Source organism: Jaculus jaculus, chromosome 12 (assembly GCF_020740685.1).
Source record: "Jaculus jaculus isolate mJacJac1 chromosome 12, mJacJac1.mat.Y.cur, whole genome shotgun sequence".
NCBI classification, from domain to species: domain Eukaryota; kingdom Metazoa; phylum Chordata; class Mammalia; order Rodentia; family Dipodidae; genus Jaculus; species Jaculus jaculus.
Genome location: NC_059113.1, coordinates 1,120,295 through 1,136,674, shown reverse-complemented (window position 1 = coordinate 1,136,674; position 16,380 = coordinate 1,120,295). Strand labels below are relative to the sequence as shown.

General features: G+C 41.9%; 1 pseudogene; it reads right to left on the bottom strand.

Annotated features, from left to right (window-relative positions):
• Positions 1–14,179: 14,179 nt before the first annotated feature.
• On the bottom strand, positions 14,180–14,551 carry LOC101601187 (annotated as a pseudogene).
• Positions 14,552–16,380: the final 1,829 nt, after the last annotated feature.

Genomic DNA, 16,380 nt, shown 5'->3' with positions numbered 1-16,380 from the left:
CCCTGAGTAGCTGGGACCACAGGCCGACATAGGCTACTATTACCAGCTTTAATTGCTTTAAAAAAAATTTTTTTTTAATTTTTGGGGGGGGTGCTTTTTTTTTTTAATTTTTATTTATTTATTTATTTATTTATTTGAGAGCGACAGACACAGAGAGAAAGACAGATAGAGGGAGAGAGAGAGAATGGGCGCGCCAGGGCTTCCAGCCTCTGCAAACGAACTCCAGATGCATGCGCCCCCTTGTGCATCTGGCTAACATGGGACCTGGGGAACCGAGCCTCGAACCGGGGTCCTTAGGCTTCACAAGCAAGCGCTTAACCGCTAAGCCATCTCTCCAGCCCTAAAATTTTTTTAATTTAAAATAGTTTTCAGTACTGTTTATGCTTGCAAGTCCCTCCCCCATTCCTCAAGAAGGCACAGAAACTAAGTTGGAACAGTTTATAAGCCATTTGTATCCCAGATTCCAGCAATCACAACATCAGAAATAAGAGTCAATTTTCAGATCGCTCTAACACAAGCTTACTGATAGTTTAATTGTGAAGAAAAAAATCTTGTCTCTTTCCTTCTTTTACTCTTTTCATTTGAGATAAGAGGCTAGCATAATGGACCATTTGTCCCACAAGGATGCCTGCCTGCTTCATGAGCCCCTTAAAGCACAGATATAATGAACACTCATACGTGCCACACACACACCGTACACATACATGCCATACACACACACACACACACACACCTACACTAAAGCAAAGAACAAACATTTTCATTTTCGAAGGTTTCAGGCACCTTGAAGCCAGGCTTGCCCCAGGCCCTTCTGCAGTTCCTACCCCCATGGCCTAGGCTTTGTTGAACAGACCTTGAATCTCCCTCCCCACCCCAAATACCAACTGCACAGCCTGATTTGCTCAGTTATTGTTTTATTCTGTTTCCCTAAGACAAAACATAGAAGGAACCAACAGAACATCTAAGAGACTGTTTTAAAAATCACATCCAGAAAAAACAAACCAAAATGCCACCTTGTTGATGAGAAAATAAATCAGGGCACACATTGTGCAAAGCCATTTGATAATCTTTCTAAAAGCATAAGATCCTTCTTCTAGAAATTATCCTGTGGAAATAATGATGACTTTGCCAGTGATGTGACCTAAAGGATAATCATTAGTATTGTTCATAATACTGAAAGTCTAGAAATAATATTGCCAACAATATTGATAATTCAAGTCAAGTAGACAAGGCACTGTGATAGCACTGAAACATGTTTGATAATGTTAAGGAGGAAAGGCAGATTCTGAAGTAGTCTGTGTTGTAATGAGTCAATCTTGACACTTACATGCTGAAATGATACTTACAGAAACAGTGAGAAGGCTGAGCTACAGAATTACAGTTCAATTTATATGTCCTTCCCTTTGTCTTTTGATTCCTATTTCTCATCTGTATATTTTTTTATTTTTTTAAGGTATTACTTTTAGACATAAGCACACTGAGGCTACTTGCTCATTAAGGTCCATGGCCAAGAGAGACATGAAGTTTGGTAAGCTAGGAACATGTGAGCTCCTCGAATGAGCAACAATAAAACTGAAACCAAGGCAACAGCCTGAGCCAGCAAACATCTCCAAGCAGAGAGCAATACTAGGAAAGAAGGAGAAGACCAAGCAGCGACTGAGCCTCGCCAGCCACCAGGGCTGCACCAGGTAAACAGATGAAGGAACAGTGGGCGCCATTCCCATCCTACCTTCCATTATGATGATTCTGATAGACAAACCTCTTTATATAAAGCTGATAATGAAATAAAGTCAATCCCTATAGTTTTATAAATCGTGGCTCCCAACACATAGCCTGTGGGAAAGCAGCCTATTATTTTCAAGTGTACAACCTTGCCCTAGTCCATAGAAAATTGCCAGTGTATCAAAGGAAAATCAGCTCTTTGCTCCATAAGGAAGATTAATAGCAGGCTCTGGCTTTTCTGTCAATTGTACTTTTTACAGAGAGACCTTGTTTTATGTTAAGAATATCTGAACTTGTTCCTTGGCAATTTTGAACACATCTAACATAGATTTTACCATGTCAAACCCCAGAACCAGTGGTTGGAATTGCATGTTTCAATGGATTTTCCTTTATCATCTGCCCTTGTCCTCCTTCCCACAATAAACTACAGTGAACTATGATTCCAGCCCCAGAGCAAAACTCTGCTGGATGACACTTCCAAACCCCATCAGTGAACCCTCCTTTAAAATGTTTATGAATTCAAGTGGACATGTTAAACAGAATATATTGGACCATCTAGCCCCTCAAGGATGCCTACCGCTCTACAAGACCTTTAGCACCAGAAGGACATAATGAAGATCTCAATCTCTCTCTCTCTCTCTCTCTTTCTCTCTCTCTCTCTCTCTCTCTCTCTCTCTCTCTCTCACACACACACACACACACACACACACACACACACACACACACACCAATCCACCCACACTAAAACAAAGAGTAAACATACATGTCTTTCTCATGGAACAAGATTAGCTGTGATCAGAAACTCTGTGCCTGAAATAGGGCTACAATAGTTTACTTACATTTTGAGCTCCTATTTTGCTAAGAGGGTAGATGTTCAATTCTTCTTGGTTTGGAATTCCTCCCTTTTTATTCATATATTGTTTGGGGGATTCATATAAAGCCAAGCCTTGAAAGGAAGCTGCCTCTGTAGATGCTTCCAGACTATAGCCATCTGGCCCACAACTAAGAGGAGCTCAAGCTCTGAGTAGTGGTTCAGGTCTACCTCTAGAGACATCCAATAATGTCGGTCCAGTCCAGGTGGGCTGGGAGCCCAACTCTGTGGCAATGGTTTCTCCCTTAAGCCAAGCATTAGGTGGACTATCCAAGTCTGGTGAATTCCTTTACTCAGGTCATCTGTGGCTGAGAAGGGGGAAAAAAAAATCCATAGATTCTAGAACCAATTCCTGTCATTTTCTCTGTCTTTCTTAGATCTTTCAGGGACAAAGAAGCTGTTTGAAATTCATTGTATCCAACTCCCAAATCATCTATGGTTTTTAATCTTCAGTGATTTTTAAATGACTCTAGTGTAACTCACCATAGAGCATACTTATCCTTCCTGAAATTACACGGGCTTAATATACAGTCTTACCAGTGGATCCCCCATGGTTCACCCAGTTAACTCTGTTCTTCAGTATGTTTCCAGGCATAGGAATATGGGCCATTCTGCATGTCCTTTGTCATGGTAGCAGTGACAGAGCCTGTCACAAGAGCTCCACAATCTTTTTGATGCATTGGGTTACAGTTATACCGGCTCCTAACAAGAAGGTCTTGGGCAAATTAATGATATTCTCTGTGCCTTAGTATCCTCACAAGAGTTGGGGGAGCTGCACCTATTCCAAAGTACTCTTAAAGGACTGAGTAATAGCTAACACATGCCAAACACAGAAAGGTATGGAGCACAAACACAGACCCTTATTAAGATAGCCAGTAAGTCGGGCCATAAAGCAGAACATTCTGAAGTCAATAGTGTTTTCTCTCACTGAACGACATCAGTGCTACACACGTGGTTTCTTTTTGGTTGATGAAAGACTGGCCTCTAATGGCTCCTTGTCAGAGCTGCAGAATGTGATGTAAACAAAAACACAGCAAACGTAAACCTCTGTGGTGAATCCAAAGAGTAGAATGCCACAAGTTCCTTATTATGATGCCAAGCAAACCTATTTCTGTAAATAAATAGGACTTCACTTAGGAAACCTTACCAGCTACATATCATTACCAGCTTCCTTTGCTCGTGTATGCCCCCCAAAAGATTCTAAATTTTAAAAAAGCCACAGAAGGGAAAAGTCAAATGACTGTGTGTGCCCTCACTGAATAGCAGACCTGTAGAGGACAGACATTTCTGTCTTTCTAGAGTTTACAAGGCATACAAGGAGAGTTTAGACTTTTCATGAAGACTCGGGGCATTTTTAATTTGCAAGATATATTCCTTTGATATTATAGATCCTAATCCTTTCAGGTTCTCAAGATACAATGTTAAGGGGTGTGTGTGTGTGTGTGTGTGTAAGAGAGAGAGAGAAAGACCTGCTGTGAAAAGTCAGCAGTCAGAGCTAAGCATTGCTACTTAGCCAGGTAACTATGTGCACATCAATTTCAAATCCTTCCACAGATAACCCTCCCTGTTGTGAAGAGCCTTTCTCCACCCTGGGCATTTCATTCGTCATCTTTAGCTTGTGCTGGAAAAAGAACTACCTGTTCAACTCTCTCTGAAGATCAAATCCACTGTGTTCAAGACAAATTGCTTCCTTCTTACAAATAAATAAGTTTTTAAACCTCTAAGTCCTAATGAAGATATATTACTTCAAAGACCAGAGAATAGAGGTCCTGGGTGCAGCTTTTGAGTGAATCCCAGGAAAGGTCAGGAAGGTTTTCACATCAGAGGTTTGTGGTGCCTTGAATCCCTCAAAGCTACTGCAAGCTCTGAAGGCCGTGTGAGCCAGCCATGCTGGCGGGTGACAGGAGGGTCATCCACTGGAAGCCACTCACATCTCTGACACAGCAAAACAATCCGATTCCCCCTTGCCAGAGGGCAATTCTACAGCCCTTTCATGCCTGTGTTCAGAGAGGAAGAGCAACATGGCAGCAGAAGCGCTTCTGACAAAGGATGTGACAATTCTCCCTCATTCATGCCCTTGGAAGGTGAGTGGCTAAGGTGCTCCACTAGACTAGAAACTTGGAGGCTGACATCAAGGTTCAGAAGGACTTGAATCTCCTCTGAATCAAGTACAGTGAAGACACCACTTTGAAGGCAGACACTAGCTCCCTCTTTTCTCCCAGATCCTCAAAGTGGTATGTGCCTCAGTCAGAGGTCTGCATTGCATCTTTATGGAAAAGTGAAAAGAAAATTAGGATGGGAGCTCTGAGAGATGCTCACTGTAGTAGACAGCTTCAGGTTCACTGAGATGAACTTCCAAACCAGGCAGTTATGGAAGAAGGGACATTTATTGAAGCTTACAGATCCAGGAGAAGTTCCACAATGGCAGAAGAAGCTGGCCTGCTTTCACAGGCGGAAGCAGAGAGAGCAAACAAGCCAAATCCCAAAAGCCATACCACAAAACAAGCACATTTCAGGAATTCCAGGCACTTTGCATATTTTTAGACTGGAATTAATTGCACATCCACCATCACACCTTAGGGCTGGACCCTAAGATCCACCCACTGACACCTCCTCCAGCCAGGTGGCTACAGATCCAAAGTACAAAATAATAAAACACTGAATATATTGGGGGCCATCTATTCAAACTACCACATCCCACCCCTGGTCCCCAATAGGTTCATAACCATCTCACATTGTAAATTGTATGCAGTCCAATTTCAAAGATCCCACAGTCTTACCAACTTAAGATAGTTCCAAAGTCCCAAGTCTCATCTGAGATTTAAGATTGTCTCTTAGCTGTGAGTCCTGTAAAATCAAACAACTTTCAACATATAAAGGCACAGAGTAAACATTTTCAACTGCTATAAGGTATAACAGGGAGAGATAGGAAGAATGCAAACTCAACAACCATCAAGCAAACATCAAATTTCTGCAGTCAAGTCCAATATAAGCAGTGACTGACAGTCTCTGGATTTTCTAATTCTGCCCCACCAGCTAGGCTGAATAGCCAGGGAAGACTTCCATCCCTATCCAACAGCCTCCAGGGTAGCCCTTGCATGGTCCTGGTATATCAAAAACATCTCCAGATCTCCATGTAAACCATGGTACCTCTTCCAATGGCTTTGCCAGCCTACAGGGTCATCATGCCCTGCCTCATGCCACATCTCAGCAGCAGTATGTGCAATTCATGACCACTCCAAGCATTTTTTATTTTTCCAAAACCAATACCAGCAAGACAATTTCAAGCAGGGAAAAGGTTTCCCTAATTATGCTGGTACATTTCATCTTTTCCTAGATAACAACTGAGCCTGGGAGCCTAGCAACTAGATGATCATGATACCCTTCTTAAGAAACCAGCTGAAAATGCCATATGCAAAAATGCAGTGTCGTCCTCTTAAGTTATCCTCAGGCTACTCTAGGCCACCCTCACCTGATTCTGGAAGCACAGGCTCAGGCCCAGGGATTTTTTTATTTTCTTTTTTGTTTTTTACCTTTTTATTGACAGCTTCTATAATTGTAGACAATAAACCATGATAATTCCCTCCCCACCTCCACTTCCCCTCTCACAAATCCATCCTTCATCATATCCCCTCCTCCTCTCAATTGGTCTCTCTTTTATTTTGATGTCATCATATTTTACTCTATTATGAGGGTCTTTTGTAGATAGGACCAGGCATTATAAGGTCATGGGTATTCAGGCCATTTTGTGTCTGGAAGATTGCATTGTAAGGAGTCCTACTCCTCCTTTGGCTCTTACATTCTTTCTGCCACCTCTTCCACAATGGACCCTGAGCTTTGAAAGGTATAAGAGATGGCTCCATGCTGAACACTCCACTATTATTTCTTATAAGCACTATGGTGTCATTTGAATCAGCCCAGTGGTTACCACCACTTTTTTCTTTCTGAAAAAAGAAGCTTCTCTAACCAAAAGTGAGAGAAGCATAAGAATATGGGTATGAACATTAAGAAAAGTGCCTACAGGGCAGTTTGGTGAGCATAAGATATGCATTTAGGCAGACAACATCAGCCGTTACTCCCTTAGGGTCATGACTTTCTCCACTAGGCTTTTTTATTGTTTTGTTTTGTTTTTTGGGTTTTTGTTTTGTTTTGTTTTTTGTTTTGTTTTTCAAGGTAGGGTCTCTCTTTCTAGCCCAGACTGACCTGACCTGGAATTCATTATGTGGTCTCAGGGTGGCCTTGAACTCACAGCAATCCACCTTCCTCTGCCTCCAGAGATTAAAGGCATGCTCCACCATGCCTGGCTACATCATAGGCTTTTGACTAGGTTTTCAGTACCAGGCATGTATTCCCTCCCATGGAGCAGGCTTCCAGTCCAATTAGAGAACCATTGATTTCCCCTATAGCAGACATGCCACTATTGCACCAGTTGGCACATTTGGCCTGGCTGGCCAATTTTAAGGCTTGCAAGTGCTGTTTGCCACCATTAACAACTCCTCTCTCCCATAGGGCTGCAGGCAGCATAGCTTTATCCAGCTTTCAGTCATCTGGTCCACAGGGAGGAGGTTTGCCCTTCAGCTCCAGTTTGATTTCTCAGTGCAGGCCCAGGTTTTCTAACCTAGCTCTGCAGAGCCATTTAAGGAAGCACTGGGGGAGTGAGAAGAGCCCAAGGGAACCCTACAGTCCTGCCCTGACTTAACCCACAAATTTTCCAAACCTACTTGCTCAAGTGACCATGGCTTCTGTGCATGTGCTTGCATGTACACATACACACCTACCTCCAAAGTAGTTCTACATATTTCAATATAAAGAAAAGACTAGAGAAAAGCATGGGTGAGAGAATGAGTGGTAGAGCCAAGATGTAAAGCAGACACCAGGCATCTGGAATCTAATAGAAAAAAGAGATGTGGGCTATTGAGATGGTTCAGCAATTAAGGCACTTGCGTGCAAAGCCTTGCAACCCAGTTTGATTCCCCAGTGCCCATGTAAACCCAGATGCACAAAGAGGCACATGTGTCTGGAGTTCATTTGCAGTGATTGGAAGCCCTGGCAAACCCATTTTCTCTGTCACTCTTCTATCTTTCTCTTCTCTTACATACATAAACGTAAACCAATGGAAAAGGAGATGAATTTAAACTAGTCTGCTGCACAGAAGACACCCATTCAAGGTAGATGTAATGCAAACTCAAGAGGGACTAACACCAGTCTTTCCTCCTCTGAATCACATTTTTAAAAAATTATTTATTTATGTGAGTGGAAATACCAGGGCATCTTACCTCTGCAAAAGAGCACCAGATTGTGTCCAGCTTATGTGGATGGCTTGGGAATTGAATTCGGACTGGCAAGCTTTTCAAGCATGCACCTTTGACCACTGAACCATCTCCCTGGCCTCTGAACCTTATTTTCTTAAAACAATGAAAGAGGACATGCAGCTGCTGTCCTGTTATAAATGCATTTGTCCTCCAGGCAAGTGACCTGAATGGCTCCACCTTCCCTTCTTCACTTACAAATGCCTCATTCTTTCCTTGGCTAGCTCAAACTCCAGTGATTCTGTACAGTGGAATTGTGAATCAGTGGCTGGAGTCTTATTTTGAATTAGTATAATCCGTTTGATTGCCCTTCAATTTGGGTGCAGTTCATATTATCCCAATAGACCAACTCCATCTTGTATCTGTGACCAGTTTGGTTTCACGCAGTAGGAGAGATGTACCACAATATTTAATAATGTCTCTTTTTAAGGAAACATCTTAAAGTATGCTATACTTTTAAGGAAATAATAGTTGAAATGAGATAGTATAACCTGTTGTCTCCTTTACTATGCTGCTTCGGTGAAAGGTGATGCAGGAGTCGCAGCTGTACATTATACAAACCATCTCCATCTGGAGGGAGCAATACTATTAGACTGTGGCAATTGGGATCAATTTGAAAAGCACCAGAGATAAGCTTGAAATTATTCCCCTCCCTGCCTCTCTCAGTTAAGTAATTCTGTTTCCATATTTTGCTCTCATATATTACTTTTCTATTTCATTTTGACCCTTCTCTATGTCCTTCATGGTTCTGTATGGACATGCCAGACTACCCACTAAGCAAGGATCTGAATATGGAGACAGTTTTTTAATGTTCCTGCATTTTTCACCCAAGAACCCTTCCCCCCAAATTATCCAAAAGCCAGTGAGCACATAAATGTTACTGTTAATGCTGTAATATAGTGCATGTCCTCTCTTTCTGTGTAGATGGATATGGAATCTCACTGATGTCTTTTGTTTGTTTTGTTTTTCAGTATAGGGATGGAATCCAGACACTCACATATACTAACCAAGTAAGCAAGTGCTCTAATACCTAGTCAGTTTTTTTCGTTTGTATGTTTGGGGATGGGGTGCTGTCTAGATAATATTGGCTTCAGTACTGTCAGTGTTCAGTTTCCAATTTTCAGTTACCTGTGAAGGTATCTTTCAGAGAGTGTCTTCTATTGGTTGGTAGCTGCTTCTCAGTGGAGCATGATTTTGGGGTGTATTTGTCCAAAAAAAGCAATCCCGCAGTCCTGCAATACTAATGGGCTGTGTTGTGTGTTGCTGTGTTCCATTCTGTTTCTGGTTTCCACTGAAGTGTTGCACATCTAGCCCCCTAAATATGGTTTGTAAAGTGGCTGAAACCCAAGAAAATTACAATCACCCTGCAATAGAGTAGCACTGAAAAAATAAATATTGCAAGCATAATTCTTTCCTGAACAACCTTTTGCAAACACCCTGGAAAGCCAATGAGAACCGTTTGGTTTTTCTTGTCCCACTTTGCAATGAGCCGAACCAAAGAAAAAAAAGCACAAATCATAATTCCAAAGCAAGTCTTTCCAACAGCACTTAGACCATAGCCTGCATTTCACCCCTGTTTGTCAGCCTCCTCCCCGCTCTCCGCCCCAGGCTGCTCCAGCTATACTTACTTCTACCGGCTTCCCAGAATCCCTAGACCACACGTCCATCCTTCCTGCACTTTCTTCTGTCCTGTGTTTTGATTTTGAGCTCCATCCTTGGCTTTACACATGGTCATAATCTGTTATCTAAAATTAATTTTGTCTCTGAAACATCTAAGCAAACAACAGTTCTGAGGAAAATACTTGTATGTGGACCCTCAGCATTAGACCACAAAAACTTTAATCAAAAGAGCAAACACGAGCTGGAGAGAGGGCTTCGCAGTTAAATGCTTGCCTGTGAAGCCTAAGGACCCTGATTCAAGGCTTGATTCCCAGGACCCATGTTAGCCAGATGCACAAAGGGGCGCACATGTCTGGAGTTCATTTGCAGTGGCTGGAGGCCCTGGCATGCCCATTCTCTCTCCCTCTCTCTCTCTCTCTCTCTCCCTCTCTCTCTCTCTCCCTCTTTCTTTGTCTGTCACTTTCAAATAAATAAATAAAAGCCAGGCATGGTAGTGCACGCCTTTAATCCCAGCACTCGGGTGACAGAGGTAGGAGGTTCGCTGTGAGTTCAAGGCTACCCTGAGACTACATAGTGAATTTCGGTCATCCTGGGCTAGAGTGAAAGCCTATCTCAAAACCCCCCACCCACGCAAAAAAAAAAAAAAAAAAAAAAGAGAGAGAGAGAGAAAACACTGAAATCAATGCTCAAAAGCTTTTTGGGAGAGATGTGAACTAGGAAAAGCAGCTCTTTGGTAATGTTAATCAGCTTAATTTGATCATTCCACAATGCTTCCAGGTACCAAGACATCACATTGAATAATCCTGTCAATTTAGGCAATTCCAAGTCTGAGGGTTTCCAGAGAGACTAACTGCAGAGGGAAAACCTTCCCTGGATGTGAGTGGCACCAGCCCACAGGTTGGACTCCTGGACTAAATAAACAGAGGGAAGGAGAAAATGAGCCAAGCACCAACATTCCCCTCTCTCTGCTCTATGAATGGACACACTGAGATGAGCTTCCTCGCTCCTGGTGCCACAGGTAGGGAGGGCCACACTTGCTGTCAGGCCTTCCCCACCACTAAATGGTGAACCAAAATAACCCCTCCCTTCCTTCCTTAAATTGCTAGTGTCAAGTGATTCCCACAATGAGGAAATGTATGTAATTCTTTGTCATAATAAACCTTAGGTAGGTATGGTGGTATACACCTTTAATCCTTACTCAGGAGGCAGAGGTAGGAGGATCATCATGAGTTTGAGGCCAGCCCAAGACTACATAGTGACTTCTAGGTCAGCATAGGCTACAGCATGCTCCTACCTCAACAAACCAAACAGTAAAAAATAAAATAAAACTTTAAAAAAGTTCTACAAGGCAAACCAGAACAGCTGTTTTAGCAATGACTAGAACTAAGTCAGGGATCTTTTTAAAAAGAAAATCAGGGACTTCCAGCCAAGATGGCAACCACCTAGCTGCACTGCAAATCCCAGGGAAAGATAGATGCAGATCCTAAGGAGAGAGCCACCCCATCATACCTCAAAAGGGCCCTGGCTGAAACTAAGGAAAATTGGTGAAACAAGCAAGTGTGCTGTTTTCCTGATGAACCAGATACCAGCACAAGGGGGAAGGAGACCAACATAGAGAAAAATCAACTCCTACCAAATCAGATATCAAGAGCCTCAGAGGCCCCCAACACCTCATCACTGAAAGACCAAAAATGAACCCAACATGGCTCAGGGAAATTTTGCGGAAGAGGGGGCGGAAAGAGTGTCAGAGCCACATGTTGGGTCAAGATATGCAGAGACATTTATCATACCAATAACTGTGGGTTAACTCCACAATGCACGACCCATATACCTCAACAAGGAGGGGCCAATAGGGAGGGCGTAGGTCATGGATGAGCCTAATAATGGTACCAAACTGCCTGTATTTGCTGAATAGAAAACTTATAATATATATATATAAATTTAATGGGGCTGGAAAGATGACTTAGCGGTTAAGCGCTTGCCTGTGAAGCCTAATGACCCTGGTTCGAGGCCCGGTTCCCCAGGTCCCACGTTAGCCAGATGCACAGGGGGGCGCACACGTCTGGAGTTCATTTGCAGAGACTGGAAGCCCTGGCGCGCCCATTCTCTCTCTCTCCCTCTGTCTGTCTTTCTCTCTGTGTCTGTCGCTCTCAAATAAATAAATAAATAAATAAATAAATTTAAAATATATATATAAATTTTAAAAAAAGAAAAACAAAAACAAAAAAGAAAGAAAAGAAATTTAAAAAAAAAGAAAAAGAAAATCAGTTTCATCCTCTTGAAAAGGTGCTGGTTCAGGCACTCGCTTACCTCTGGAACAAAGTCTGTCTTTTTCCGTCTCTCCAGCTGTGTCCTAGAAGCCTGCTGGGATCAGGTCCTGTCAGAACTATGTGCACGATCCCCTGATTTACTAACCCTATAACAATTTCAAATGTCCTAGCTTAAAACATTTGCAAGGAATGAGAATAAGGATTTTAGAATATCTACCAGAGTATTAGTAACAGAAGACAGGAGTGGGTGATCAGCACATTGTTTGATTTCTAGTTATAAAGCTAAACCCAGGGGCTTGGGAGATAGCTCATTGAGCAAGGTACTGCTCAAGCCTCACGTCAAGCCTATAGGACCAGGGTCTGTAGGACGTGTCATTTGTACAAGCTCACTCCAAGTTTCAGAAGCAGGCTGAGAAATACACGAATCACCCTTCCAATACGAAACTGGCCTGGCAGTCAGGATTCATGGGCCACTAGATGGTGCCAGGAATTCAAAGATGTAACTTGCTGGTACCTTTCAGTTTCCCAACTTTGGAAATAGTTCACTCAGCTTCAGTTAAAGTGTTTCTCCTTGCTGTTGGTAATAAAGGATAGGCTTGTTTCAAAGGGGTCTTTGGAGGAGGTAGATTCTGCCCCCTCCTTTCATTTCCCCTTGTACTTTGAGTGCAAATGCTGAGAAGGAGAATCACTGTCGGTGGAAGCCACTATCACAGAGTAACAGGGTGGGAATTTCACAAGGCCAATATTTAACTATATATACTTTTGATTCTTGCACTTTCCCAAATACCATCACTTCTAAAATGTACCAAGATAACCAATTGTTTTCTTTCCTAACTCTCACTGTCTCTGTGCAAATGTATGGAATTTTTTTTTTTTGCTATTTTAGTCTTCCTCAGTTTTTTTTTTTTTTTTTTTTGTTGTTGTTGTTTTTTTTACATATTAAAAAACCTTGGAGCTGGAGATATTGCCAATAAATAAAGTAAAATAAATATTTTTTTAAATCTTATTCAAAAATTTTCTGAATCCATTGTATTTATCTTTACTTTTTTTTTTTTTTCAAAATACACATTGAGAAGAAAAGGCTAGGAACCTAGGTGAGACCCAAAAAAATACTACTTCTTTTACTAATCCTTGGTATGTACTATGACAACAAAACATCTGAGGGCTGTAGAAATGGCTTAGCAGTTAAGGCGCTTGCCTACAAAGCCAAAAGACCCAGGTTCAATCCCCCAGGACCCATGTAAGCCAGATGCAACACATGTAAGCACAAAGGGGCACACACAGCTGGAGTTCGTTTGCAGTGGCTGGAGGCCCTGGTGTGCCTATTCTCTCTCTCTCTCTCTCTCTCTCTCTCTTTCTCTCTCCTTCTTTCTCTTGATCTCTCTCCCTCAAATAAATAAATAAAACAATTTTTTTTTCGTCTGAGAATGGGTAACTTACAAAGAATAAATTTTTTTCTCACTATTCTAGAAACTGCCAGTATACTATGTCAGGCAAGGGTCTGCCTGCCACACCCTCCTGTGGAAGGCAGAAGAGCAAAGCCACAGAGCCCTCCTGAAGCCTTTTACAAGGGTCCTAGACCCACCAGTGAAGGTGAGCCCTTCATGCCCTGCACACTTCTTCAGAGCTCTATCTCTTAATAATATCACATTAGCAACACCTGGGTTTAGTGGGCAGCACATTCAGATCAGGTGGTGTGATGTATACTGATAAAGAAATATAACATTGAACACAACAAACAAGAAAGTAAATTAATGAGGATAGAGAGTAGCAATTTGAATAAAAAGGCAGAGAGATGGGCTGGAGAGATGGCTTAGTGGTTAAGCACTTGCCTGTGAAGCCTAAGGACCCCAGTTCATGACTCAATTCCCCAGGACCCACGTTAGCCAGATGCACAAGGTGGTGCACACATCTGGAGTTTGTTTGCAGTGGCTGGAGACCCTGGCACACCTATTCTTTCTCTATAAGCCTTTCTCTCTCTGTCTGTCACTCTCAAATAAATAAATAAAAACAACAACAACAACAAAAAAAAAAAAGCAAAAAGAAAGGGAGACATCTGCAGTGGTGTAGCAACTGGTAACGTGCCCATGCTCTGGTAAATAATCTTCCACCAGTTCTCATGAAAGCAACCCTAATTAAACTCAGCGGACACACATACTCATGCATACATGCTTACACATACACACACAAAATATCAAAGTAAAAGAGATACTAGTTGGGAAGTGGGATTTCAACCAGATTTCTATGTGTACAATGCAAGGAGGTGGTGATGGATGTGACAAAAAATATATTATATACATATATATAATTGTCAAAAAAAAAAAAAGAATGTTTTCCCTGATGCAGTCAATGTATGGGGACTTTATTAGGGTCTCAAGGCCATGGCTTTACTTGACCTTCTTGGGGCGAAGGTTGTTGGTGTGGCCACACTTCTTATGGCAGTTCACAGCAGGGGGTGGAGATGAGCACAGCGCTTGTGGCTGATCATCTTGTGGCAGCTGTACTTCTGGACAAGCTGGCGCAGGGAGGACTCAATGATGCCACCATGCAGGCACAACAGGGTGCAGGGTGGACTCTGTGGATGTAATCAGAGAGAGTGCCGCCATCCTCCAGCCGTTTGCCAGGAAATATCAGCCACTGCTAGTCTGGTGGGATGCCTTCCTTGTCTTGGATCTTGGCCTTGACATAATGATGGTATCACTGGGTTCAACCTCAAGGGTGCTGGTCTTGCACATCAGGGTCTTCACAAAGATTTGCATTTTGGTGTCCACTCAACTGCCTCGTTCAATAAAAATAAGATTTTTTTTTATTTTTTTGTTTATTTTTCCTTATTTGAGAGTAACAGACAGAGAGAAAGAGGCAGATAGAGAGAGAGAGCTAATGGGTGTGCCAGGGCCTCCAGCCACTGCAAACGAACTCCAGACACATGCGCCTCCTTGTGCATCTGGCTAACATGGGTCCTGGGGAATTGAACCTGGGTCCTTTTGCTTTGCAGACAAATGCCTTAAGTGCTAAGGCATCCCTCCAGCCTGGTAGGGCACTTCTTTAATCCCAGTACTTGGGAAGCTGAGGTAGAAAGACTGCTGTGAATTTAAGGCCAGCCAGAGACTACATAGTGAATTCCAGGTCAACCTGGGCTAAAGCAAGACCCTACCTTGAAAAACAAACAAAAAATAGTTGCCTGCAAGTAACATATGCAGTTAATGAATTTTCAACAAAGGAATCAAGACAATCTAATGGGAAATAGTCTCAACCAAAACACTAAAATAACATGTAAAAGAAGGAAGCTAGTCCCTACCTCAGAAGACACACAAAAATTAACCCTGCTGAGTCAAAGACTTGGGTGAGAACTGAAATTATACTTAGAACTGTAGGAGTAAATCTCCATGAGCTTGGGTTAAGTCATGATTTCTTAGGCACAACAAAACCACAAGTGAAAAGAGAGAACTTTAATGAACTGGAACTTTATCAAAAAGAAGGTTTTGTACCTCCATGTATAATGTTAAAAAAAAAAAAAAAAAAGAAGAAGAAGAGGGGCTAGGAATATGGCTCAGTGGTTAAAGGCACTTGTTTGTAAAGCCTGCCAGCTGAGGTTCAATTCCCATGCTGCTCACATAAGCCTAATACAAAATAAATAAATAAATAAAAAGTGGCGCAGGTGTCTGGTGTTTGTTTGCAGCTACAAGAGGCCCTGGTGCACGCATGAACTTACGTGTGTACACACACACACACACACACACACACACACAAGCATACAAACATCTAATAAATAATTTTTTAAAAGAGAAAGTGAAGAAACAGACTATAATGGTAAAAAATATTTTCAAGTCATCTATCCTAAGGAACTTGATATACATATATAATCATCAATGACACAATTCAATAAATAAAAAGCATGTTATAGCCATTTTCGAAAATAGCTAGTCAGATCCTCAAAAAGTTAAACAGAAGCAATCTTATTTCCAAATATAGAACTGAGGAGAATTGAAAACATGTCCACACAAAAACTTGTATACAAATGTCCCTAACAGCATTATTCGTAATAGCCAAAAGTGTAATAACTCACATAGCTACCAACTGAAAAATGGGTAAATAAACCATGGTATATACATACTATGGAATATTATTTGTTCATAAATGGAATGAAGGCTGATACATGCTATATGGATGAAGATTTTAAACACCTTAAATAAAAGATACCACACACGGGCTAGAGAAATGGTTTAGTAGGTAAGGTGCTTGCAGACAAAGTCAAAGGACCTAGGTTTGGCTCCCCAGGACCCACATAAGCCAGATGCACAAGGTGGTACATGCATCTGGAGTTTTTTTGCACTGGTTGGAGGCCCTGGTGTACCCATATTCATCATTCATTCTCTCTCTCCCTCTCTTTTCCTCTTTTAAAGAAATAAAAATAAGTAAAAAGAAAGATATCACTCACAAAAGATCATGTGTAATACACTCCTACTAGAAGAAATGCCAAGATGGCATGGAATGCCTTGTCTATATGAAGAAATGTAGATTAGTGGATTCTTGCGGCAGGGTGATGAAGGAAAGATAAGGACAGAGTCACTGTTCGTGAACATGAGGT